This window comes from Arvicanthis niloticus, chromosome 1 (assembly GCF_011762505.2).
Source record: "Arvicanthis niloticus isolate mArvNil1 chromosome 1, mArvNil1.pat.X, whole genome shotgun sequence".
Taxonomy (NCBI): domain Eukaryota; kingdom Metazoa; phylum Chordata; class Mammalia; order Rodentia; family Muridae; genus Arvicanthis; species Arvicanthis niloticus.
Genome location: NC_047658.1, coordinates 83,243,542 through 83,270,840, shown reverse-complemented (window position 1 = coordinate 83,270,840; position 27,299 = coordinate 83,243,542). Strand labels below are relative to the sequence as shown.

General features: G+C 38.5%; 1 protein-coding gene across 20 annotated transcripts in view; it reads left to right on the top strand.

Annotated features, from left to right (window-relative positions):
- The window catches only part of Sox6 (SRY-box transcription factor 6), a 586,344-nt gene that overhangs the window by 407,135 nt on the left and 151,910 nt on the right, over nt 1-27,299 (top strand). The window lies entirely within an intron of this gene.

Genomic DNA, 27,299 nt, shown 5'->3' with positions numbered 1-27,299 from the left:
AGCAACAGAAATCTTTTTCGTGTTTGTTGTGGATATTTTCTAACCTGTTGAGATCTAGACCACCACAGCTGAACCAGCATCTCCTGAGTGTTATGAGTGCTTTTCTTGAGGTTGATGCCCTGCCTTTTTGCACTTCCAAAAGCATAAACTAATAGCTTCTTCTGATGCTCTACCATATTGAAGAATGCCAGTGATTTTTAACTTAGATCTTTGCTTCATTTTGTTAACCTTTCTTACTGTGCTGGGCACTGTGACTACATTGACAATTCCAACAGTGTCTGAAGAGGTAACTCTCCTCAATTTAGCTTTTTGTTTCAGCAACTTCACTGGGAGGATTGAGCTGGAATGTGTTTTCTGGTTGTGTTCTGATTTTGTATTCAAACCTACATTTTGAAATCAAGATGGAATGTCTTTTGCATTTTTGATGGTCAGACTTTACAATTAAATCTGGGAATAATTTCTCTTTCTGATATCTCTTTCATGTCTCATGCTGAGGTCCTTAATTACATAGCTATCCAGGTGTCCACTTGTCTGCCCTTATTAAAGTTTCCAAGTGTATTTCCTTCTCCTGGGGTTAAGATTTTTAGTCTGTGGTTTCTTACACGTTTCTTTGGCTCCTTTTCCAAGAACTCGGGGTGTTAAATAACATGATTAGTTAGTTCTCTATGTGGACACTCTAATAAGAGTATGTGTTTATACTATTTATAAGAGTATGTGTTTAGACTATATTTCTAATATAGTCTGCTCAATGTTATTTATGTCAACTGACAGTCTTGATTGATTCCTTCCCCTGCTACTGAAAACCTCAAATACATAGCAGTTAGTTCTTAGTATTTTATGAAATATTATAGTTACTGATTAAATATGATTTTATCATTGTAACATGAAATTGATGTGTTTTAAGTAACTGTGGAACACAATCTTAAAATACTAACAAATATTCAGTTTGAGAAAATAGGGAAGGGCCTTGAGAGATTGCTCAGTTGGTAAAATGCTTGCTTTCCACATAGCATTAAGGACTGAGTTCCACCCCAGAACTGAGTACTGGGGAAGCAGAGATAGAGGCATTCCTGGGGCCTGCTGGCTAACCAGACTAGCCTCAGTGGTAAGCTCCAAGATGATGAGAGTCTTTGTTTTAATAAAATAAGACAGATGGCACAGTTAGAATGCAAGGTTGACTTCTGGCCTCCACAGGTATGTACATACATGCTATACAGCCTTCCCCATGGGTACACTCTGGCACATGCATATGTGAGCAAATACACACACAGAGAGAGAGAGAGAGAGAGAGAGAGAGAGAGAGAGAGAGAGAGAGAGAGAGGAAGAGAAGAGAAGAGGAGAGACAGAGACAAACACAGAGAGAGACAAAGACACAGACAGACACAGAGACACAGATAAACAGAGACAGACAAAGAGACATTGACAGAGAAAGACAAGCTTCTCATTTTTCAGGTTTCCTAATAGAATTTTAACTGCCTAATTATTGGGCACATTTTTCATTGTTTATCTATTTTTTTTTAATTTAGCTAATCAGCACTTGAACTCAGAAATCCAAGTTATAAAACAGCAGAACTGTACAATGTCATTGTTAGGTTGGTTTTAGGGATTTAAGTTTCTTTCTAACAATATTCTGTGCTTTTTATAGTGAGAGAGCGGTTAGGCTTATGCTTGCTGTTCCTTCTGTCCTCGGGTCCTGACCCATCTTGTCAGCACTTATCAGGGGAGATCGTTCTCTCTAAGCATTTTCAAATGCTGAAAACACTCCTTGCACTAAACTTATTTATCTCTGACTTTTACATAATTTTGATATTTAATCTTTTAATCAGTTCTTTGGGAGAGTATACAAGTTAGCTTTATTTTTAAAGATATTTCCTCACCATCCATAAACATAGTCTAAATTATAAGAAAGATTATAGTTGGGTTAATTTCAATTAACTTTTAGGGGGAAAATGTGAGATTAAAGCCTGTTTCAACAATTCCTTTTTTTTTTTTTTTAATTCCGAGATAGGGTTTCTCTGTGTAGCTCTGGCTGTCCTGGAACTTACTCTGTAGACCAGGCTGGCCTCAGACTCAGAAATCCTCCTGCCTCTGCCTCCCAAGTGCTGGGACTAAAGGCGTGTGCCAACATCGCCCAGCAATTCTTTTTTTTTTTTTTTTTAACTCAAAGAAAAATTCTTCCATTTGAAACAGAACAAACAAACTAGATGATTAAAAATTAAATCTAGCCTTTTAACTTTATTTTTTCTGAGACAAGGTCTCAATATGTAGACCAGATTGGCCTTGAACCCAGAGAACCTAGTCTGCCTCCCTAGCTTTGTTATTGGAGACCAGATTAACACTTTTCTTAAAGGTCCCAATGACTGCAAAGACAATTTGAAAAAGTCTAACACTTGTACCCTCCTCACATCTTGCGTCCTGGAACCTGCTAGCACACGAGTTCAACAGGAATTGCCTTCACTATCAGCTATCTGTTATTAAGTAGCTACAGTCAAGACCTTACTCTAGTTCACTGTGCTGATTTGTTTTCAATTGACAAGCTTTAGAAGAAAGGAGAAAATGTCTAAACTCTCTTAACAACTGCATACAAACACATCTGGATCTATTATAAGAGCAACAAATGAAAACCTCAATGATTTGCCCAGAATGAAAACCATGATCTTTCATTAGAATTAGGAAGAGATGTGACTGAGATGGTATTGTAAGGGTCCTGATGAGAATTTTATGCGCAATCATTCAGAACCTATCTGTGCAGTTGAGAGAATTTTTCCTTTATATTTTTTCCTCTTTGAACATTTTTTTTTACATAGTTTTGCCTTGGTGGATCCTAACTACATTTTTCAAGAGGATCTCTAAGACTGTGTAAGTGAAATTGAAAAAAATATGATTAGTGATTTTGTGATTTTTTTTTAAAAAATGGTTTGGATGAACTAATGCTTACCTTTAAAAAACAGGATCATGATTAAAATGAATATTAACATTGTTTAATATTAGCAGATGCTGTTTGCCTGTTGAACTCAAATCCCTGTTTGTGCTTTAGAAAATGATGGCTCCTCAAGGTGGTTCCATATTAAGTGGATCTCCTCTGTGTAACACAAGAAACGTCAGGCATGGTTGATATTCCTGGACAGCAAAACCATGGGATGTAAAGATTTAAAATAAAGAGGTGTTAGAATGTGGGTGTCTCTACTCAGCAAAGTTGCTTCTTAATGCTGTAATTCCAAAGGAAGATAATGGCTTCAGTCATTTCAACTGACTTTCTCTCCCATCTGCACTGTAGTATCTCAGCCAGTGTTCTGAAGCATTTGATTCATGAGATATGTGAACTGACATACAGAACCCAATTCAAAAAATGTATTTAATAGTTGTTATAGTATTTTAATCAACTAGTCAAGATAAGGCTATATTAGATGAAAATATTTTATAAATCTAGATCTTGTTCTTTTATATAGATTAGATTAGATAAGATATTATATTTATATAGACTATATATTATATTACAGCATGTTCTGCTGTAGAACATGTTGTTTATTAACCTTTCCCCAAAATTGTTTTTCAATTTTGCTTAATGGAAGATTTACCTCTTAAGAGCATATGAATATCTTCATATGTAGTATTTTTCTATTTTGGTTATGATATGTCTTTATATGCTGTTGGCATATGCCATGTGTGTCTGCATGACTTGTGTGGTAGAACACTAATAACTGTATGTTCTCCTTCCTGCCATGTGATATAGAGATACACAAATATTTCAAACAAGAAAATAATCACCTTAAGCAATCAAACAGAATGGCTTGAGATGGGCCCTGTTTTTCAGATAAGCTTTGCCCGTGGCTTCCTTCAGAATGATTAACTACAGACATTTCAGGTATCTGCTGAGCAGAATAAAGGACTACCTTTTTATGTGAAGTAGTTGTCTAAAGATCAGAAATAATTACTTTGTACATTAGCCTTCATGGCCTGCTTGACCTGGTTAATTAATTTTTTGCTAGCATAAAATAATAGATATATATTTGAAGATATGCTTCATCGTTAAATATCTAATTGACCTCTAATTTTAAGAGCTGGACCTTCCATTTATTGTCTTTCCAAGATGGCTAGAGCAGAGCACAGTCAAGAGCTGGCGTTCACTCTCAGACCAGCTTAGGTTGTATCTCTTTTCTAACTGTATTTAGGGTTGAGAAACAAAAGGCAATTACACTGCTCCTGTTTTGGCTCTAGCAAATAGTCTGGTTCTGTGTGGTATTGATCAGGTAATGGATATCCTTCCAAAAGCCTCAGAAAGAAGCAAATAAATCCATCGAAAGCAATTTGATACTTCTATTGGCATTGTACATGTGTCTGGTAGTCTCTTGCCATGCAATGAAATAAACAAAGCTTACAAGTCTAGGATTAGCCCCCAGCTTCAGCAAGCCCTTAAAATATCTTGTAATTCTATCTTCAATCATGAATTAGCCAAGAAAAACAGACCCTCTCTCCTCTCTATTTCTCTGCTGCATGCTGTTTTCAGTTGCCCACAGGCAAGCTGTGGTGATCTTCTTTCGAAGTTTAAAACCAAGATAAAAATGCAAATCTAATTATTTCTTTTCTATAATATAATTAACTTTTAAAGTAATGATAGATGCTGTATAGCCTGCTTCAAACATTTTAATAATGAAGTTTCTAGATTATAAAGAATAGGTAAAGCTGCTGTAATTTATGAATTGCAAGGGCCATAAAAGCTAAAATGTCAAACCCTTACTGTGGTTTAAAACTACACATTAATCACTCTAGATTGCTTAGTTTGGAATGGGTCTAGAAATAAGAAACGTGTAGACAAGATCCCATATGATGCTCTGAAGCCTCAGTCCTCTAGCTCCCAGCTTTCCTAGCATGGCTGTGTGCAGAGATGCTAGGCAAAGGGAAACTGGAGATTGTAAGTCTGTGGCTTTCCTGTGTGTGAACCTCCCCTCTTCTACCCTGGTACTCTCTACAGTCCCCCAGCTTCTCTGACCTGTTCATTTCTCAGATCCTATCCCCAGCTTCCTAAATCAGAGATTCAGAAAATTCATGGAAGTTGGAGGTCTGTTCCTTGTTTGGGATTAAAGTGGTAGAAAGTTTTCTCTTCTAGGCAGGGCATGAAGCTGCCCAGTGGGTAAGATGATCCTGGTGGCATCAGCAGGTGACATCACATGGCAGTGACTCAGTGTTATAAAGAGAAAATAACTCTGTTGGTTTCTCGGTCCTCTTTGCACTGAAGGTTCAGTTTTGTATAGGTCTTTAGTGAGTCTCATTCCTCCCTCCCCCTGCCTCTCTTTCATTTGTGTGTGTCAGAGAAAGGGGTTTCTAATATGTCGATAATGGAATATGTACAGTATTTCATCACTCTCTTCTTTTTGAGATAACATCTCACTACATTGCCCACAATGGCCTTGAACTTAGAGTGATTCTTCTGACTCAGCTTCCAAGTGCTACCATTAAGAACATGGACCACCACATGTTGCCTCAGGTTATTTACTTATTTACTTTCTTCCATGATAAATACTTACTTTTCCTTTTTAAAAAAATAATACTTTGTTCAATCTGAAGACTCGGTTCCCAATATTCAATACTTTGACCAATTATGAGAGACTTCCCACTGTAAAAAGAAGCTTCTCTGATCACTGTTGAGAGCAACAAAATTATATGGATATAAATAAATACTTAGAAGGCATATTGACAACATGACCAACATACCAAAAGAACACTACACTCTCTCACTAGGTCCAGTGACCTTCCTTGTCAAGGACTTTTGACCAGGTTTATAATAACAGCCTCAGAACCAATCAAAAAGAAGTTTATTACCCCATAACAGTCATGCTGCCATTTATCTGTCAATACATCTTGCCTGGCAGATCAGTACTGTAGCATGCAGGGTCCAGTGCTAGGTCAGATCATTGGTGGCTTTTCTGAAAGTCTGCACAGTGGAACTATGGAAGCTAGCCAGCAGGGACATAGTTTTCTGCTCATTTCAATATATATTTCTCTGCCCTCTGTGACTAAGCAGTGTACTGTCTTCAGCACCAGGGCCCCACTGTTTAGTTATGACAGGCAACCAAGAATGATAGGCTGTGTTGTTTTGGGTGCCTGGAGACCTGTCCTGACTAATAACTCCTAAGGAGATATCTCATGCCTGGCACTGAGTTTTCTTTTAATAACCTATGTCTTCTGGGAGCAGCCCTAATGTAGCCCTGCAGGTAGCTCGTTTCAAACCCATGATTTTGCAAGGTTCTGGTAATTTTCTACTGATGAGCCATTTTTGTTTTGTTTTGTAGACAGTGACAAAATTTTTTTTAACGAAATAAACATATTTGAGAGAGAAAAACAACTTTAGTAACAATAGTTTAAGCAAATAGTGGTTGGGCACCTGCATTTGGATCAATCTGAAAGCTGTTGTTGATGGAGTTGAGGAAATTCTAGAGAAAGCACTACAGGAAGAGATGGTATATGCCATCCTCCACTGCATAACCTAGGCTGCCTCAAGCTCCTCACTCACTACCAGGGAAGGAGATGGCTACACAAGTTGATCACAGAGCCAAACTTTAAAGCAACACTCCTTACATTTCACCTTTTAGAAATTGAAAATGTCCTTCTTTTTGGGGAGTAATAGTCATCATAGCTGTTACCTGCTTCCTTTTCTAGTAGTTTTATTTGATAAATGCTATGAACTACATGTAGGTCTATGCTCATTCATTCATTACATTTTACTGGTCTGTAAAATAAAAGACCCGGATCACTCTTACATTAGAATTCTAAGTACTCACTCAGCCTGCCTCCACCTCGTGACTGCTGGAGTATCGATGTGCATGAGCGTATCAGGATAGTAAACATTCTTTATTAGTAAATGGAAAAAGTTGAGCAATTGCCATGGACTCAGTTTACTTCAACTAAGAGGTAAAAAGAATGGACTGGAACCTTTTGTAACATAGTTTGAGATATATTTAAGGTTGAGAATTCTTTTGGTATTTGCCTATAAACTTTCTAGTCTGTATAACTTTCTGGAGACTTTAAAGTAGTTTGTGTCTATCCCGAGGGTCAATAACCTTTCTTCATGTTAAAAACCTTTTTTAAACATTTTTTGGTTAATGAAAATGAGCATTGCTTGACAAAGTTGCATGTTTTTGATCCTCAACATTGTTTCTACCTTGTTATTACGTGGAAGACTTTAAAAAGTACTGGCATATAATACCCATGCGAAGTATTCTGATGTAATTATTTACTTAGTTAGGCTATAGTCCTAGTATGGGCAGAGCTAAAAGTTTATTTGTATATAATTGTAGTGGGTAATAAGAATTGAGAAACGTTGACCTTTACATGATGATATAGATTACATACCTAGATGTTAATTCTAGGTTGTTAAGACTGGCTGTCTGTCCATCTATCTATCCAACCATCTATCCACTCTCCTATCCACTTACCCTTCCACTCATCTATCTGTCTATCCACTCACCCATCCATCCATTGATCCATCAATCCATCGATTCATCTGTCAATCCATTGATCAATCGATCCATCCATCCATCCATCCATCCACCCACCCATCCATCCATCAATTTAGTCATTCATACTTTAGTTCAGAGAGTTGAGATACAGCCTAAAAACTAAATGACTAATTAAAATATACTTTCATCTTTGGTCACAGACACTTAACTTCCTAGAAACTTTAAACAGACTGTATCTGAAGCAGATAACTGTGGCTAGTATTTCCAATAGTTTGACTTTTTATTTCTGTAGGGGTATATAGGGTGCACAAGAAAATGATGATATCAGATGTATGTTTTTAGGAGATATAGTACATTTAAAAATGAAATATGGTCTTATAAAAAGAGACAAAACACTTTGAAACTAAATTTTCAGAGATCACATGGCTTTTATTATTATTCTAAACAGTATTTTTTAACCAACAACATGAACTATCCCCTACCCTGACATTCTTATTGGGTGGTAAATGGCTTAGCAGGTAACAGTACTTGCTGAACAAGCATAAAGATCTGAGTTTGAATTCTAGCACTTACATTAAAAGCTGGGTGTGGTCACATTCATGACTGAAACCTTGCTTTGTAAGTGGTGGAGACTGGAGTAGTTTTGGGAACTTTGCTGGTCACCAGCTAAGTTCCAGGTTCAGTGAGAGACCCTGTCTTAACAGAGTAAGTCACAAAGCCTCCTCTGGCCTTCATATACATGTACATGCAGCTGTAGTCACATATGCTTGTACACTACAATACTAAAGTCACACATATACTCATCCAAATTTCCATTTGTTTAATTAATTCATTGTGAAGTGGGGGTCTCACCCAGGATGCCCTAGAACTCTCAGTATAGTTGAGGATGACAGTGAAGCTCTGATCCTCTTACTATAATCCCGAGTGCTGGGAATATAGGTATATGTCACCATGACTTGCTTGTTTGGTTCTGCAGATCAACCCAGGGCTTTGTTTATGCTAGGCAAGAACTTTAACAACTGTACTGCACCTCACCCCCCAACTCATAACCTGCTGTTTTCTTAAAGCGTTTTAAAATTGCAAAACTGACTACATTTTAACTTCCATAAGGAATGTATGAATCTAGGGACACTGGAAACTAGATTCCTGTATATAAACCAAGCAATCTGAACTCATGCTTAGGATAGTAGATGTTGGTAGAGCACAGGTGTTGGAGATGAATGAATCAGGATACAGATTCCAGTCCAGTCAGTGATTAGCTTTGTAGTCTTTTTCACCATTTACTAGCTTCCAGACAAGTTGCTTTAGATCTCTGAGCCCTCGTTTCTTAATCCCTAAAAATGGGTGATAATGGTACCTTACAGTAGTTTTGAGCTTAGAGATAATTGTAAAAGGCCCCAAGTAAGCCCATGCCTAGTCTTGGCGGCCACACTATCATTAGTACTTCTCCTGGGTGATAGGGTACAGAAATAATTTCAGAGATCCTAAGGGGAAGCAGATGGGCACATATTTTGTAAGTGCACATGTGTGAGTCTATGTAGATACACACATGTATGTTCAGAACCCACAAATTGGTGATGTGGTTAGAAGATATTCATTGTGCAATGCTGTAATCAATTATTATCTCCATAATAACCACAGGCAAAGAAGAAGCAACTATTTCCTCTAGCTGCCAAAGGAGAGCTGTTTCCATTGTCAGGGAGTAAGGATTTTCAGGCATGTAGGGATGGTCAGGTAAGAATTAGACAGTGCTGCTTGAAGATGGTGCAGAAGGGAGTGGGGCATTTTATTCTGGGAAACCAGGGTCCAATTCCTTGCTCTCATGCTAAAAACAGGCCTTGATATTAGATCGATGGTGCTTGAGAAATTAGAAGGACAGTGAACAAACCTTTCCAATTTATTTTATAGCTTTTTAAACACAGATGAAGTTGTGCAGTGTGGCTGCACTAACACAGAAGACTTTGTCTAACAAAGTTGTTGATGTAAATCTTGCTTGTGCCATCGCCCATAAGTCAAGCACTTGCCTGGCTCTTGTGAGTTATGTCTACACTTAGAATTTAAGAAGTTAAACAGTATGCATACCAGGCTTGAGAGATGGGAATAAAAATTGATATACTATGTGGCACTTGATAGAGCACAAGGGAATATCTTCTGAATGCTGAGGGATGTCCTGACATAACCATTTTTAATTCACATATAGTAATTCCCACTCAAAGTTATTAGGGTCAGAGTCCAATATTTTTACCTATTCAAAGTAAAAGAAAATAAATGATACAAAATGTGTAATGTCTCCTGCCAGATGCTGCATCCATTTCTCCCACCACCCTGTCCATTAGGAAAATGTAAAACTGCATCCTTCAAGGAGGAAACTGTAATAGTTCCAAATCAGAATGAGGGTAGAGTCCATATTCAGTCAGGTGACAGGCTTGACTTTTGTTCTCTGTGTATTTCAGTAAAAGGACTTTCTCTAAGCATGTCTGCCTTCAGTAGCTGAGATTAGTGTGGTGTGGGAGGCTGGCAATAGGCTGGCCTGACTGCTGCTGTAAAGGCTGGTGGAGAACAGGCCAGGCATTCTATGTTGGAATTGCCTCATGCATGCGTCCCCTCGTATATGCATATGTATAAATCTTCTTTATATATTTATTGATATGTATGTATGAATTTATTTTAGGGGAGAAGAGTTTAAAACTGATGTCTTTTTTTTTTTTTTAAATGGTAGTTACTTCAGAAAAGTGTCTCAAATGAACAAAACATTTCTTATATACTATTACCACTATTTTGGTGTTTCTGAAACTGGATTTGGCAGAAGTTGTTTTTAACTGTTGAAGAATCAGATAGATATAGGGCACTTTGAGATTAACATACTTGAGTGGAGCCAGAGGAGGTAATTGGAAACTGGGAACTTCCAAGAGAGGGCAGATCCCTCTAGCTGACAGTGAAGGTATTTGTTAAGGAAGGATGTCTTCTTTTTCATCCTGAGTGTGTCAGCCCTTCCTTCTCCTGACTTGCACTTTACTGCAGACAATAAGCTTCTAACAGTTTATAGGCTGGGATCTGGGACTTGAAAGAATAGACGAGTGTAATGGCAGGTATCAGGGCACCAGTGCCCAGGAACAAAAAAAAATCCCCTTATTTTGTGATGATTAATGGTGGCTTGAGAAAAGGGGAAAATGTATAGTATTCCATTGAATTATTTGTGTGTTCTGTGTGTGCCTGTCTGTTATGGAAGGCAAGGTAGTGTGAAGATGCCATTTGCTGACGTGGGATTTGTGCGTGGCAACAGTCCAGTAGGATGGGTTACTAGGTTCTACAGGTTAGCCTTCAGAGGATCAGATTGCTCAGCTCTGCACCATAGTATGGAACCTGCATGTTCTTTACCACTTTAGAAATTCCAGCTCCATGCTGACTAGCTGCAGTGTCAGGGTAGAAACCAACACTCCTGAGCTCAGGATCCACACCACAGCTGTGTTTCTGAAGAGATTTTTCTGACTTAATTCTGATTGAATTGTTAGATTCACTGGGTTTCGAAAGGACTCACATAGATCCCGTTTTAGGATGGGGGATAACCTTGGAACTCCTAAGCCCTAGATGATCTCTTGCAGGAGAGAGTTCAGATCCTGGTAATCTATAGAGTAGGAAATCTGAACTCTGTGACTCAGACTTGACATTCATATTGATGACATTGTTTCTTCCCAATGAGATGAATCCCTTACTAGGGACCCTGATTTGTGATGTCCTCTCTATACAGAGTCATTAAGGCAAATGTGTTTGAATAGTAGACTTAAAATTAAGCTATCCCTTTTTTTAAGTTTAGCATTAACTTTTTTCTAAGTGCTTTTATAATTTAAAAAGTTAAAAATTTAAATGTACAGTGAAAGATCTTTTGTATTAAGTCAAAATTTATTGTCTATTCATGTGGTAGTCTGTTATTGACTATTAAAAATGACACTGAAGTAGTTTTTAGTGATTTAGGATAATGTTTGTAGTATAACATTACATGAACAGAAACCCAGAATACAATAATGCAAACACAGCAAGCTCTTACAAGGTTACATAAAAATAAGTCTCAAAAGAGACTAGAACAGAGCACAGCATTGTCTGGCTAATGTAGTTATTCCTCTTTCAGAAAAGACCGGTTGTCAATCTTTGCATCTTGTGTCTGCCTTCATCATATGTCATTTATAACTCTTAGGATTGAACAATCATCTGTTATTGATGGTTGCTTCCACAGAACTTCCAGTTCAAAACAACCAAGCCTCCAAATGACTTGCAAATATTTGTAGGTCAATTTTTCCCCAGGGTTTAAAGCCCTTTTTAACTGATGCCTATCCCGGTTTCTGACTAATTCTCCTAACTTTGCCTGGGACAATGGATTCATTCCACACTTGAATATTCTCCTTGGCCCCAGGAGGCTATGATTTTCAAGCCTAGAGAGGAGGATTCATGAAGGTGACTGACCTGCTCTCTGTAGAAGGTATTCCCATCTCAGTGGAGAACATGAATACCCAAATGGAGACAAAATAGAATCAGGCAGAGAAGAAAGATGTGCTCAGGACAAAAGGCATCCCAGATTCAGCACATCTGTGTTTGATCTTTGCCTTGTTCCCCCTGCATGTCCTTTAGATAATTCTGCTTTCTTGTATTTAAAGCAAGGGTTCTAAACCATAACCCTGAAATTCTGAGAAGCTTTGATTCTGGGTGAAAGGATAGATGTGGGGCTTATAGTAAAAAGAGAGGGTGTGGGAGTTCTTACAAGTAAAGCTTGAGAACAACTGCCAAGTTGACCATACCATTGGTCATGTTCAGAGGAGAATGCTGTTGTAAGGCATGGAAGAGCTTGGAATTGTGGGATGCCTTCATGGTACATTGCAATGGATTGCAATGCTTGCCACCTAGATGCTGGCTGTGGGGTCTTTCAGAAATTTTATTTAGGAAGAGGACTATAAAGGCCTGCTTTCAGGGGACAGCAAAGACATCTTGCAGTTAATGACAAATTCCTGGCACTAGGGATCCATAATGGAAATGGTGACTCAAACTTAATTTTAGTGTTACAAGTAAAATATTACAATTTTGGGGAAAAATTCATAGCTTTCCAAGGTATTAATTGCAGGAAATTACAACACATCCCATTGAAGTGTTACGTCAGCCGCATACAGAGTGTACAGCGCAGTTCTCAGTCTCTGTTGTTACCACCCCCAGTTGCATTTTCATTTGGAAAGGGATGTTAAACAATTGGAACTTTGTCTAACCCAGGAGACAGTGGGGTCAGTCAATCAGTGAAGAGGAAATTTCCCTACATGCTTCCTGCAAGTAGGTTTCCTATATAGATAACTTGGATATGAATCCTTACGGCCATTTTTTCATTTGTAGCTAGTTATGTTTCATCTTCTGGTACCAATGAATTTTCCAACTACAATTTATTTATTGGGTTATATGATGAAAATATGAGAGAATTTCATTTCTGATGTGTGGTAGCGCTTAATACGGTTTTCCGATTTCCTCCCATTTTGTTTGAAGTAAATAGGGTAATTACTCACTAAAATTCTAATATATTTCAGGGCTTTAGGGATGAATCTAAAACAGAACCATATAATGTTCTATTTAAGCAAATCTAACTTCTTATTAGACAGTTTACCTTAATGTCATTTTTTATAAATAAACTTTGTTGTATTTTTGCAAGGGTTATTTAATTTTGTTGTTGCACCACATTCTGATATCAGCCTGTGCCAAGGCCTGCAGGATGTGATTGTGGTTTAAACATGAAAACAATTTGTTATTTGAAAATGGATAAATCATCTGGGGAGGATCCAGAATCACGAATGAGAAGGACTCTGATGTACTACCACTTCATTCTTTCCTTTCTGCTGAAGCATGTGTAGAGTTTATCTGCTTTTGCATAAGGCATTTGTGCCCATTGTACAACTGACAGCTACCTAAGTAAATAGGAATAAAACAGATTCTTGGGAAACTACTGCCATGCTGCCCCCATGGTTTGTTTATGGTCCCCATTAATTGTAGGGCTTTGTCAGATATCCACTGGCTAGATCTGGTTTTACTTATCAGCTCCAGGCCTGCTTTTCTCCCCCTGATGCTTAGGGGACAGTCCTTTGTGATAACAGGTTCTTATGACTCCTGAGTTCAGGGCATCTTAAAGATTGAAGCTGGCAGCCCAGCAACTCCAGCGTTTTCTGGGAATATTAACACCACTGTAGCAAACCCTTGGCATGTTTACTTTCCCTCCATGCAGCACAGTCAGGTGAAATGAGCAATTTTCTTTTAAATGTAGTAGTCATTTTAATAATTATGAACACATATTCATTTCACTCCAGCCTGTCCTGTCACTGCTTTAGGTAAACTGAAGACTCTTAAAGCATGGTTGGTCCTCTTTCTCCACAGCGTTATTATCATCAGGTAAATGCCTAAGTGGGGTGGGATGAGAAACAACTCTGAAGATCACTACATCAGTATCTTTTCCTCCTGGGAAATCAGGGTACAGGAAGGTATTTGTTTGGGTTTCTAAGAAGGCTGTTGCACTTTCCTAGTGGAAAGAGGCTGTCTTGAGAGAATGTCTTGCCCTTGTATCCAGAGGGGTGAGGCATTGAATTTGAATAGGATGGCAATTCTGTGGTGTTCTAGGCCTCTCCATTTTAGTGTTGCCAGGAATGGCTCCTGTAGCTGGGCTTAAACCCAGCTGTGAGAGGCACTGGCATTTACAGAATGAGTGAGCTAAGATTAACCATCCACGTGGGAAAGATCTGTGCAAAGAAGAAATCCGAGGAGACACCGCCTCTTTACTTATGTGGATAGTGTTTAGGACATTCACATTACAAAAAAAGTCTCATTACATTTTGAAAACAAACAATAGGAACTTCCCCCCGCCCCCAACTAGCTGTGAAGTTGTACAAGAAAAACTCCCAAAACTGGTCAGGCTCTTATGCATTAAGCAGAGTAGATGAAATGATTTATTGGGTTTTATGCACATTCTGTAAAGGGTTAGCATTGCTAACAGAATGAGTGGCAGCCTCTGGGAGCTGAACAGACCCCAGGGACTAGTCTTTGTTCCTCTGTCTTGACAGGCATGTGCCTCTGTTAAATGAGGGCTTAATTCCTCTCATATGTGAACAATTTCCAAGCCCAACAAAGGCAGCCAGGGCTGGAGCTGTTCAAAAGAACTAACACAGGAGGACGCATTCTTGAAGGAAGAGGATGCTAAAGGCTAATTACTCTCTCTGCGCAGCCACTATCTTATAGTTTACACCACTCCAGGTTTATTGACATGGCTCTGCCACATGGTTGTTGGTTTTTGTTTTTGTTTTTTTAACTACTAGGGTATATTTTTATTCTCTGTGAAATAACTATTTGCTGATCTCTGATGTTTGAAGAGAGGTGTTCCCCTTAGCAGTTCTGGTGTATATCATGGAATATTAACTCGATAGAGGAGGAGGGGAGAGGCCATTATACTTGGGATTTCTGTCTCAAGTGGAAGGAATTTCAACTATTTACTAAGCAGCACCCCTAGAAACACTATGAACCTTTCTTTTGACAGCACTGGCCTCAAATGTGGAGGGTCCTTATGGCTACGTTTTCTGTAGGAGTCAGGCTTTGAATCTTTCATTTGTCTCGATGCAATCCACATTGTTAAGGGTGCAGGTGGGAAGTCACACGTGCATTCCATTTGCACTGTTCTTGTCTTCATCAGGATTCCAAACTAGCCCATGTTTACTTCATTAGAACTGTATTATGTTCCTCTGCTTGCATATTTGCTAGCTGTACAATGGGCACAAACAGCTTCTGCAAGAATAGATGAAGGCTGCATGTGCCTCAGCAGAAAGGAAAGAACACCGAGGAAGTACCTCTTTCACTCTTCCTCCTGTATTTTGACGACTGAGCTTTATCCCTGATAAGTGTTCTTTTCAGGTTCAGTACGTTGCAGCAGATACTACCGACCAGTGCCCGTTTAAATGTGTCTGGATAGGAAGGTAGGGAATTATAAAAATAGGGCTAATTATGAGAAGTGACATCTTCTGACTAATCATTGGCTTTATATGTTCTTAAATCAGGAAGCACCAGTTCTTTGGATTATTATAAAGGGTTATCTGTAAACAGAGATCTCTTTTAACTCTGAACTTAGGTCTCAAGAATAAAGTTTGGCTTTATAATATGAAATAAATTACAAAATATTCACAGTAGATGTGATTAAAAGTTTCTTCCAAATACTGTCAAGTCTATATTTAAGATATTTAACATAAAAATCAGGAAATCTTCATATACAGTATCCTGGCACAAACTCAGAGACCTCTTGCTCATTTCATGGAGCAGTGTCTGCTGTACATGGTAGACTTTAAACTACATCATAGAAAAGTGGCAACTATTCATTACAGTTGTAGAGATGGACCGCAGACAGACAACTTATTTGATGGCATTTGGCTAGTGAAGTGGGCTTTGTGATGTATCATTAGCAGGTGTGAAGAACACAGCTTCACCCCATAACTGTTTCATCTAGAGTACGGGGGACTCTGAAGGAAATGGGGCTATAGCTCTACTATGGGAGTGAGAATATTGACTTTGACTTGGGGAAGAAAAAAAGTAGAAGCTGTTTCTGCCAAGTGCTTTTCCTTAGATACCTTGCTTAATACCCAGAGGCACTGTGGTCTCCGTCATGAAGAGTGCTCTAGAAGTAAAACACTGCAAACCAGTTAAGCTGACTGAGTCACCTTTGCTCTAGATCTGAAATGCACAAGATGGTGAAATACATCAGAGTGTTCAGAATTGAGTCATAAATCCCAGCACTCTTATTAACATGTATCAATTAGGTTACACTTGCTCCCCACTTTTATTCAGGAGGGTATCCCAAGTTAACAGTCAGTATCCTTCTGTAAGCCCACTCCAGTCTTAAGTTTCTCATTGCTCTGTACAACACCACCATTGCATTCTCATGTCACCTGTATTACTCACTTTTACAGGCGCATCATAGAATTGCCAATTCTAGCTCAAATGTTTCTGGTGTAGCCTATCTGGTTTTCAATCTATTGTTCTTGACCGGACTTTGGCTACAGGTCATCAACAAATTGCTGAAACCTGCTTAAACTGCTTCCCCATCTGATGGTCTCTGTCTATACTTCACTCTGTATATATACTCCAAAGCAATCATTTCTCTTTGTTTCTCTTCTGCTTAGATATCCCTAATAGGGCCCTCTAGCTTATGATTTCGAATGACTTAGCAGTTTTTATCCTATTCTTACCCTTCTGACATTGTTCTAGTCTTGAGGATGTGATGGCATGTAGTACCTTCTGTCCTGTTAAGTTTCCATGGCATCTGGGACAGGCAGAAAGTGCATGAGATGAGTAACACAGCATGCTAGTATAGACAGGAGTTGGAGGAGGATTGGGGAAAAGGAATTATAAACAGGATGAACAAGCACTGATCAAAAAAGGTGTCTTCACAGAGACTCTTTGAGAGAGTCTTATGGATTCAGAGGAAAACATTTTTAGGATGAGGGAAAAGTGTATGTGGAACTCATAAGACAACTAAGTCAACTGTAGGCAAGGAGTATGAGGGAGCCAGTGTGGCTGGCAGACAGGAGGAACTGTGGTGTGTTTGTGAGATAGGCAGCCATTGAAAAGAAGGATGTGAACACTGTCTGGGGTTTTAACAAGCTTATTCTGGCTTGATTCAGATTTGGAGTGTTGTGAAGGAGTCAAGAGTGAACACAGGGAAACATTGAGAAAGTTCTAGCAAAACCTGCTGGCTGCTTTTACCAGAGCTATAGCAACAGTGACATTGACTAGATACACGGTGAGAATGTGAAAACAAAGAGATGCAGAGAGAATGGGGGCTAAGAAAGAGGTTACCTTACCTAAGGGGGTATTTGGACCTAAGCAAGTGGTGAAATGAAACGACCACTGATTTGTGTAGCTCACTGGGAACTGGTGAGAGCAGGCAACAAGGATCGGCAATGGGAGGGAGAGCAGAGCATCTGGATCTAGGTATGGAGCTGAGAGATTGAAGTAGTGGTATAACATCAGGTAGTTGTGCTGAGTAGGCCAAAAGATCTACAAATCAGAATTCAAAGGAGACATTGGGACTGCGAGGGTAAAGTATGTCAGTGCTTCATGGTCTTCAGAGTTCAGAGGTCTGAGCCTGAAGTCATGGCTCTCTACATGGCACACTATCTTACAGCTTCTGTTATGTTTTTTTTTACAGCGCTAATAAGTCTGCCCTTGTGCAACCTTCTGAACATGCTTGTACTTCCCATGTACAAGCCACCTATCACATAGTTTTCCTATTTGGGATAACCATTGCAGGGTTTGAGTGAGACTGGTCCACCAGAGGCTTATATATTTGAATACTTGGTCTCCAGTTGGTAGCCATGTTTGGGAAGAGTTAGGAGGTATAGCTTTGTTGGAGGAGGTGTGTGACTGAGAGTGAGCTTAGGTTTCAAAAGCCTACTTCTCTACCTGGTGGTTGTGTCTCAAAATATAAGTTCTCAGCTACTGTTCTAGCACTTTGCCTGCTGACCTGCTGCCATGCTCCCAGTCATGATGGTCATTGACCCACTCTCTAAAATCATAAGCCTCAAATAAACTCTTCTATAAGTTGCCTTAGTCTTGTCTTATCACAGGAACAATATAAAAGGAACTAAGACATCTGTCCATGTTCTCACAGTCCTGTTTACCTCCAAAAGCCTTGGAGATCCATTCAAACCTGGTTTAATGAAGCCTTCACTGATCACCTGTGATTGGTACCATCCATCACAGCTCTTTCTCTTCTGACTTTCTACACCCTTTGAGACTTTTCATACTACTTAGTATGGGCACCGGCCTTTAGCTACTTGTACATGTCTTATCCTCCTACAAGATAAGTGTCCACTTGAAGACAAGGCAAATGCATTTTTCTAGTCTGAACATGCCTAGTTGGTACATGGTGAACACTTGGTAATTATGGTTGGACAAGTGTAATCTTCATCTGTTTTGGTGGAAGACACACAATTACTCATTTTTCTTTTGTGCATCTATTAGTTATTGAAGCAAATATTGAAAAGCACATGCATGAAACAAGTTATGCTAAAATATTTAGCTCCATGAATGAGGAAAATTTGTTGAATTCTGTAGGCACTGATCTTATTAGGGTGAAATCTGTCTGTTATGGATGAATATTTGTGGATAAACTGGTTATTAATGTAAATTTGACAAAGTTAGTAGTATGGATGAAAGAGTCTACAGTTAGTGCAATATAAATAATTGTAGTAATTTGTTTTGATGGACTCTTAGGTGCATTAAAATGTAGCATCCAGGGCATCCTTGAGATATGAGGTAGCTCTTTGTGGCTTAGAGGTTATCACTCGAAGTGGAACAATTGGAATTCCCAAGAAAATACAGCAAAAATTATTCCTCCACAAGTAGATTTTAAAACACCATTATACTGTTTTGTAATCAACTATAAGAAACCCCATAGTTGTAAATAAATTATGATAAAAAGAAAAGATAATATGGATCTTGGGGACCAAACTCAGTTGCCCTGGAAGATCAGCAAGCACTCAGCTGCTGAATATGTCTCTAGCCATATTTCCCTCTGTCTTTAAGAGACAACGTTTTCCATGTGAGACTATATCTGCAAAGTATATGTAGAAAGTGTCTTTCTCTGTTGGATTATGCTTTTTCCAAGACACTAGCCAATGTGTGGTTTAGCTGTTTTTCAGTGAACAATAGCTTTGTAAGATTGAGATCATGTGCTCTGTCATTAGTAATCTTTACATTATGTTTCTTTCCAATTATGGCCCTACTCATTAAATTTTTTTCTTTTATGAAATATACAATCAAAATATACAAGGTCTAAGATTATTGTGGCTTGGAGGGGCCTGGATGGAGAGCAACCTGGTTCGCTCACTTTCGATGCTGCTGGCCTCATACCAGTTTGTGCATGTGTGTGACAGCCGCTGAGGTTCTGTTCAATGACACTCCCCTCCCAGATGGACTCCTCTTTAGCTCTTCTTCTTGGGTTGTTTGTGTTTGGTTCTTCTCTTTTCCTTTCAGGTCCTCTTCTCTTCTATCTCTACTTCCCACATTTTCCTTCTAGTCTTTCTGCTGGCATTCCACATCACCTTCTCTTATTCTTCACTCTTTCCTTCATTTTTATCTTCTTGTTCTTATTCTCAAACACTTATTTTCTTCACTCATTTTATGAAAATCTGTTTCTCTCATTTTCCTCTGTTCTGTTCTGTTGTATTCCCTTCCATTCTTTCCACTCTATTCTATTCTTCTATTTGTCTGTGTTCTCCTCTCCTCTCCTCTCCTCTCCTCTCCTCTCCTCTCCTCTCCTCTCCTCTCCTCTCCTCTCCTCTCCTCTCCTCCCCTTCCCTCTCCTTCTATTCTATTCTATTCTATTCTATTCTATTCTATTCTATTCTCCTGTAGTCTATTCTTCTCTTCGCTGTTCTATTCTATTCTTCTGTATTATATTCTGTTATTTTTTGTTTAGTTTTACTCTTTCCATTCTCAATGACTTGTCACAACAAAAATGATTAAAAAAAAAAACAAAACAAAACAAAACACTGACCCTGGCCAAACCAATCATTGTGGACTCAGGCCAAAGCTGATGGAGATGGCTTTTCAATTATGTAAGAAATGTGAAAAAGCACACATTATTCCCCCAAATATCAAAAGAGGATGAGAATGCAGGCCTCTGAGGCCCTTTAGAGAGACAATACATCCAGACTACATGGCTATCTTAGTAAAATCCTTAACCCAATCCCTCCTGTTTTGAAGAATACAGGATGTAATTAGTTGAAACTGTAAGTATGAATATTCATGTAAAAATAGGAAATTCTCAGTTTTTTTTTTTGTTTAACATAGTTAATCTCCATTGTAGTGAATTTAAATCTAAATTTACTAACAAGGAATTTGAGTTAAAAAGTAGAGGGCCTGAGAGCTCTAGCACATATAATTATACAGAATATTTGCATTAGATGAGTTATAGGGAAGAAATCAGAAAAACCTATTAATTTATTGTCTTAGTGCCAGGAATGTGATGAGGGACATGATAGTGAGTAACCACAGTCTGACAGACTAGGCCTCAGCGTAGCCCCTGCCAGAGGTTGGCATAGTCGAACACTGAATCCCAGAGAAAAATACTAATTGTGGCCAGTGAGAACATGGAGCAGGCTGAAGGTAATGTTTTAAGTGGGTGCCAGATGTTATGGCACTCAGAGGGTCAGGGAGGAAGACTGAGAATCCTGCATACATGAGAGCAACAGGTAGTGATCTGACTTTATGACTAGTGTGAGCATGTTTGATGTTCACCTAGCAGCTTTTATGTGGTGGGAATTTTGTGGTGCTGCATGAACCCAACATTCCATTTTCTCTTTGTTCTGCTTTCCTTTTTTCCAGAATTTCCCTCATCTTGTGCCTTCTTAAAGAATCTGTGTGGACTACACATGTGCATGTGTTTTGTCATATAACTCCTACCATTTTCCTTTCTAAAAAGACACATCAGTGTGCAGCCATTGAACTTTCATGGCCAACAATAAAAATAAAATCCATAAAGCATTTTAATTTAGATAACTAGCTACTATTTAAAATTATTCTTATGTTTACCATTATAAAAATACACAGTAATGCTAACATGCATGTTAAAGGTACAGGTGGGGTAGTGTAGGAGCCAACCCAGTGCTTCATATGAACCAAATTCTGATCCAGGAAAATCATATTGGCTGATTAAAATCTGTGTGTACCAATGGAAACTGACAAATGGCTCAGAGTATTTTCTTCATTGAGATTTGGCTTACCAGCATGTGATGGGGGAAATACTGAAGAGAACAGCAAACTAATTGCTTATTAAACTAAAGCTATTTGGCACTACCTGAGAAGCCAGAATAATTAGTGTAGCACCAGGAGTTTGAATACTTCTTGATGCTTTGGTAAGAATTTGTATTTAATAATAAAAAAAATTAAGAGAGCCCAGTTCCAAACATTCACTAACTTAAAATATGTTAAAGTTATTCACAGCCAGAAATAATAATTAGCCCCTTGGGCCTACTCTGCTACTTTTGTAGACTCCAGGAAAAGGACAATTTAGAAATTCGAATAAAGCCTAGCCTAACAAAATGAAACATTCTACATTTAATTTTATCCTCAGCCCATGATTTTCTGAACAGTACCTCTTCAGTATCTTGCAATAGTCTGTGCACCAACTTACTTTAACATAAGGATTATTCTTATGACATTGATTTCTAACAAGTAGCCACATCATCTGTCTCTGTTAAGCAATTTATCACACTTGGTGTAATGGCTCAAACTAGTGTTTAAGGAAAGTGATTGTGGTGGATATTAGGCAAGTAGTGTCTAGATCATCCTCTAAGAAAGCTTAGTGCCCAGCACAGGAGGACAGCTAACAGATTCAAGTCCACCAGATATACAGACCCTGACTCAGTTCTGTCAGTTGTACAGCTCTGACCCTGCTTTATCCTGGGAGCTTCCACAGGATAAGATAAATAGAAATCTGAAGTTCAGGCATATTTTTGTCTGGACAACAGACAGATGATAAGTCCAGAGCTTTCTGTCTATTGGAAGGCAATTTAAATTATAATGGTAGTTCCCCTTTCCTTCTGCCTTGCACCCTTCTACCCAGCTTTCAGATGTGGTTCTTTATTTAAATCAGTACCCATATCCTACATTTTGTCTTTCCTTTCTGCTTTTAGAGAGAACTCACCCACTGCAGTCTGACTACACCCACTAGTATTATGAAAGTCAGTTTTGTCAGGTCTGGCCTGTGCAGTGAGCCCTGTACTCCTTGTAAGGTAATTCTTTTGAATAGTCTTCACCTTTACTCTATGAGAAACCCCAAACAAAACCCTGTGCGTAAGAGGCTTAACCCACTTCTCAGTACCTGCTCCCTGACCCTGCCACTTTTGCACATTTGGTTATGAAGTTTCACCCAGCCCAGAGTTCTGTTGCATTAACTAGGGTTTTATAGGTAGAAACAGACTTATCAAAAGTCTGATTGTTCTGTATGCCAATAAAAGTCAGTAGAAAGGAGACTATTTAATAGTAACTATATATGTTACAAACTTTATTACATTTTAAATTTAACCTAAAATTCCACTTGGTCAAAAATTTAAAAGATTCCACAGTTGTGTGTATAGCTCCTTTGGTTACTAAAATCCATGGGTTTATAGTTTAGAGTCTTATATTACTCAGAGTGCTATATAACAGTCTTTTGTGCTCATTTTTTTTTCTATCAGTTCACAAGTTCACATCACCTAATAGCTTTTCTATTGAATTAGCTTTTGATCCTGTGAGGCCAAATCAAAAAAAAAAAAAAAAATTCAAAAACAGGAAACATGTCTTTTCCTTAATGAGTAGCGATTCCTTCACATAACAGTTTTGGAGACCTGAAGTAAAATGTTGAGATATAAAATGGATGGATATGACAAGAACCATGAGCACCACAAATCACCCCGATGTTGTTAACATTTAATGAAGTTACGCTTTCTCATCTGAGGTGACTTTCATTTTGTGAACCAGAGTAAGTCCTAACTCAGGCACCAGTCACTGCTGACCTGCAGTGATTCCGGATGAGGAACTTATGTCAGAATTCTGGCCAGCTTCAGCAGTGCTGATGGCTTGTTTGATGAGGGTGTTCTCTGAATGGAGTGTTTTCTTTTCTCTAATGTTATCGGTAGATATGACTTCGGCATCAAGTCCTCTGAGGACTGTGGGCATTATCTTTCTCCTGTCTATGACACATTTATTTCATATTTTGATCATTTCTAAAATGCACAATATAAAATGTTTGTAGCCAGATGGTGTGAGGTATATTTTCCCCTCCCAAAGCCCAGAGGAATCTCTAGGTTCCAACACACTGCTAACTCTGACTTGAAGTTTAAATATTTGGAGGAAACTATTCCAGAATATCCAGAATATTTAATTCCTTCCCTTCTTTATAATTCTGATTCTCTCCACCTCCCTTTTTATTTTCTCATTTTCTTGCAATAAGAGCAGAAGAAGGGTTGTGGAAAGGAGTTTGGGTAGATATGAGTAAGTAGAATATTCTCATTACTGAGAAGAGTTATACATATTTTATATATTTATTGTATTATATTATAATACATAATATATATAATACATAATATATATATGGTGGTCATAAGTAGTTTTCAGTTACATGTTGGAACATGTTCCCCTAGCTGTAACTAATTCCTTGCCTAAATGATATTTAAGGAAAAAGACAAACTTTTACTTAAAACTACCTTTGACTACTCTTTGGGTGATGCACTGAGATAAAAGAAGCACGATAGATTTCTTGGGACAACATTGAGATAAGCTGAGCACCATCTGTATCTGCTCACTCATTTGTCACCACAAGGCCGATTGACACGTCTCAATGATAATCTGAGCAAAATTTGAGCCAAATATAGTTTAGCATGAGATCAGTAACGTAAAGCAGAATCTGAGCAGCCCCACATTGCCAGGGTACAGAAGAGTGCTTGCTGGCAGAGCAGCTCCTCTCACTTGTCAGCCGAGATACAGTTGTGATCAGCTACAACCCTAGCAGCTGCTCACTCCTGTGGGGGATTCTCTTCATCAGATCGTGGAAGCAGGAAAACTCATCATAAATATGGGTCGCACTTTTGTCAGCAGCCTAGATAAGAGGACACAGAAGAAGAAACTTTTACCTAATTGCTTTCACCAATGCTGGCAAGTTCCTCTGTCCCCAAGCTGAAGAATTCCTTCACCAATATTTGAGCCAGCTTCTTTGGATTTCCAGCATAACTGAAGATCTGCAGTTCTCCAGGCCTCAATGCCAAATGGGGGCTGCTGGGACACACATCCTCACAAACTGAGTAGCACTGTTTATTTGGCTTCTCTAGTATATGACAGCCATTTTGGGACTATCTGGAATGCATTTTGTAAGCCAATATAATAAATCCCATATATATTCAATCCATCAATTCTATTCCTTTAGCTAATGCTAGCTAATACAGTTAATAAGCTGTGAAGAGATGGGTTTCTCAGTGAGGCTGTAGAGAAGTGTGGCAGAATGAAGCTGAAGGGTCTTTCTAGTGGACCTCATATAACAATCTATAACCAGTTCTCTGAGAAGTTAAGGAAGGGAAAAATATGTTATTTGCAATCCAGAGGGACCATTTTGATGACATTTTAAAGAATAGCATCAAAGCAGAGTCAGAGTACCTTTAATGTCCAATTGAAGCAATCTAAAAGGGAAGAAATACAGAATCCAGGTTACAGTCGATCTTGATGTGGAAATGGACTTGGGAAACTGAGTGCATGAATCTAGGGTGAGCAAATGTTTGGGTTTTAGAAGAGGTTAAAAGTAGTCCTCACATTTCTGCATGGGTCTCCAGGATACCAAAGAAGATGGATATTTGTCTGACTCCACAAATGTTCACCTGGTATCTAATGTATGCTAATAGAATTTTTTAAGTATTGACAGCATAATAGCAAACAAAATTTGACAAACCATGGGGTTACAGAGTTAAGTTGACTTAAAATTATCCAGTGTAGACTTCTTTAATCAAAACTTTAAACCACTGAAGAAAGAAATGAAATGCACTAGGAGATGGAAAAGCAGCCTGTATTCATGGATTGCAGACTTCATATTGAGAAAAAGATTATTGTTACATTCTATTCACAGATTGGTCCCTATTAAAAGTTCTATGACATTCTTTATAAGAATTAAAAATATTCTAAAATTCACATGGATGCCCAAAAGACCCAGAGTAGCCAAAACATTCCTTAATGTATCACATTTGATTTCAAATTACAGTGTACAGCCAGACAACAGAAACAGCACAGTGCCAATATAAAAACAGACATGAGGATCAACATATAGTATATGCATTTGTAAATGTGTCCTAATAGAGCCCATCATTCTGTACTATTACTATATACTAGTGAAGAAAAGAAAAAGGAAATCATCTGCTTAGAGCCACTTGGCTTTTGAAGGAATGGTGACTAGAGACAGAGTGACACCCTCAGGGCACATAGTTTGGTCATGACAATGATGGGTCTGGAATTTGAACCGTTGGATTTATTTTCTTTCTGTTCCTCTGAGAAACAGAAAGAACACTGGATTAGAAGATGTACAAAGACTTTTCTATAACTTTGGTCTTACACAGGATGTGGGAATGCGTTACTAGTGGAGAAGAGATGAAAATACAAGTGTGAACATTGAGGCAAGGAAGAGAGGGCATGAAGCCTCTGAAAGCTGCCTTCCTGTCTGGGGTTCAAATACCTCTTACTAGGGAACAGGGAGAGACACTCAGCAACTTCGTCAAAGTAAAGACTGTACTTATGAGAAAGGAAACAACAGGGACTGTTGTGGAAGAGGAAAGTGGGTAAACAAGACAGGCTATATGCATAATGGCTGATATTTATTTACTGGTCTGTGTGCTTGTACCATAATACATGTTCATATGCTTTATATCACTTGATTAGTAGAGTGATTCTTTGTTGACCATTGAGAAAACAGAGGTATAAGAAGTAAGGAGCCCAACTGGGCCTGGTATCACATTAAGAGGCCTCATCAGGATTCTAACAATAGCAGACACATAGTACTTCCTGTAGTTTGGATACTTCTCTAAGGCTCTAGGTAGCTGAATTCATTGATCCCCCCCAAGATAAACCTACAGGGTATGAAATATTATCTCACTCAAAGGTGAGAGAAATGAGATACAATAAGCCCAAGTCATCTATCCAAGGTCACACCTTTACCCTGTGGCAGAGCTGAGAGTGAAGGCTGGAATCTGTGACCTTAACTGTTGCATTCACTGCCTCTCTTCTTCCTCAGTGTCGCCAGGGTCATGTCAACTTTATTTTCACTATTTTCCTGCATAGCAGCTTTGGTTGAGACACATGTAGATTCTTTTGTCAAAGAGGAAATTGTAACTAAGTTAGAAAGCAAATTCACATGCAAAGCATTTTGTTTTATGGGCTGATATTGGGATGTAAAGTGAGTAAATAAATAATTTGTTTTTTTTGTATTTATTTCTTGTGATATTTAGCTTTGGTCAAGCAAAGAGTGCAATTCAAGAACCATCTACAGACCAAAAAACTGAGGGAGCAATATAGTCTCAAAGTGGGAAATTTTCCAGGTTCACAACTTGTAAAGGAGGAATGTATGAGTAAGACGTCAAATATGCACAACCCAAACTGTCCCATACAAATATTTGAGCACTCCCTGGAGGATTGGTTGCCCCAGGAATGCCTGGCTATAAATTCAAGGTGTAACTCATTTTTAAGGTAGACAAAAGCCTGTATACTATTTTGTGACTGTCTATAAGACAGTAAATAGAGATGGGAAAATATGATGTGACTGTCACTAAAATTCTATTGTTTTATCTTTTTAAAAAAGCCACCTTATATACTTTTTATGGACTTACATTAAGTGGCTTTAAAGTAATAAGGCCATGGTTGAATGTTTCAGAAGGCTGTTATACTTGATATATTCCAGAGCTGGGGAAGAGAAAAGGTCAGGTGTAGGTGTGTGAAGTTGTCACCAATACAACACAGAAGCACTGGAGTGGAAAGAAGCATCGGCAGCCTGCGGCCTCCACACTGGAGAGGAGGGATTGCTAGTGTATGAGTGTAAAGGGGTTGAACGGAGATGTGGGCTCAACTCACATCTGACAAAATGAGAGAGAGGCCTTTAAAAACTTATGTATGTCTCTGCTAGTGCACATGCGCGTGTGTATGTGTGCAAATTAATCTGCCCACACGATTGTCTATAATACTCCCTTCCTATCGCCTTTATACTGTCAGTGGTGCATTTAACTTCAACTGTTTTCATGTGTTTGTAAGATACACTTAGAATTGTGATCATAA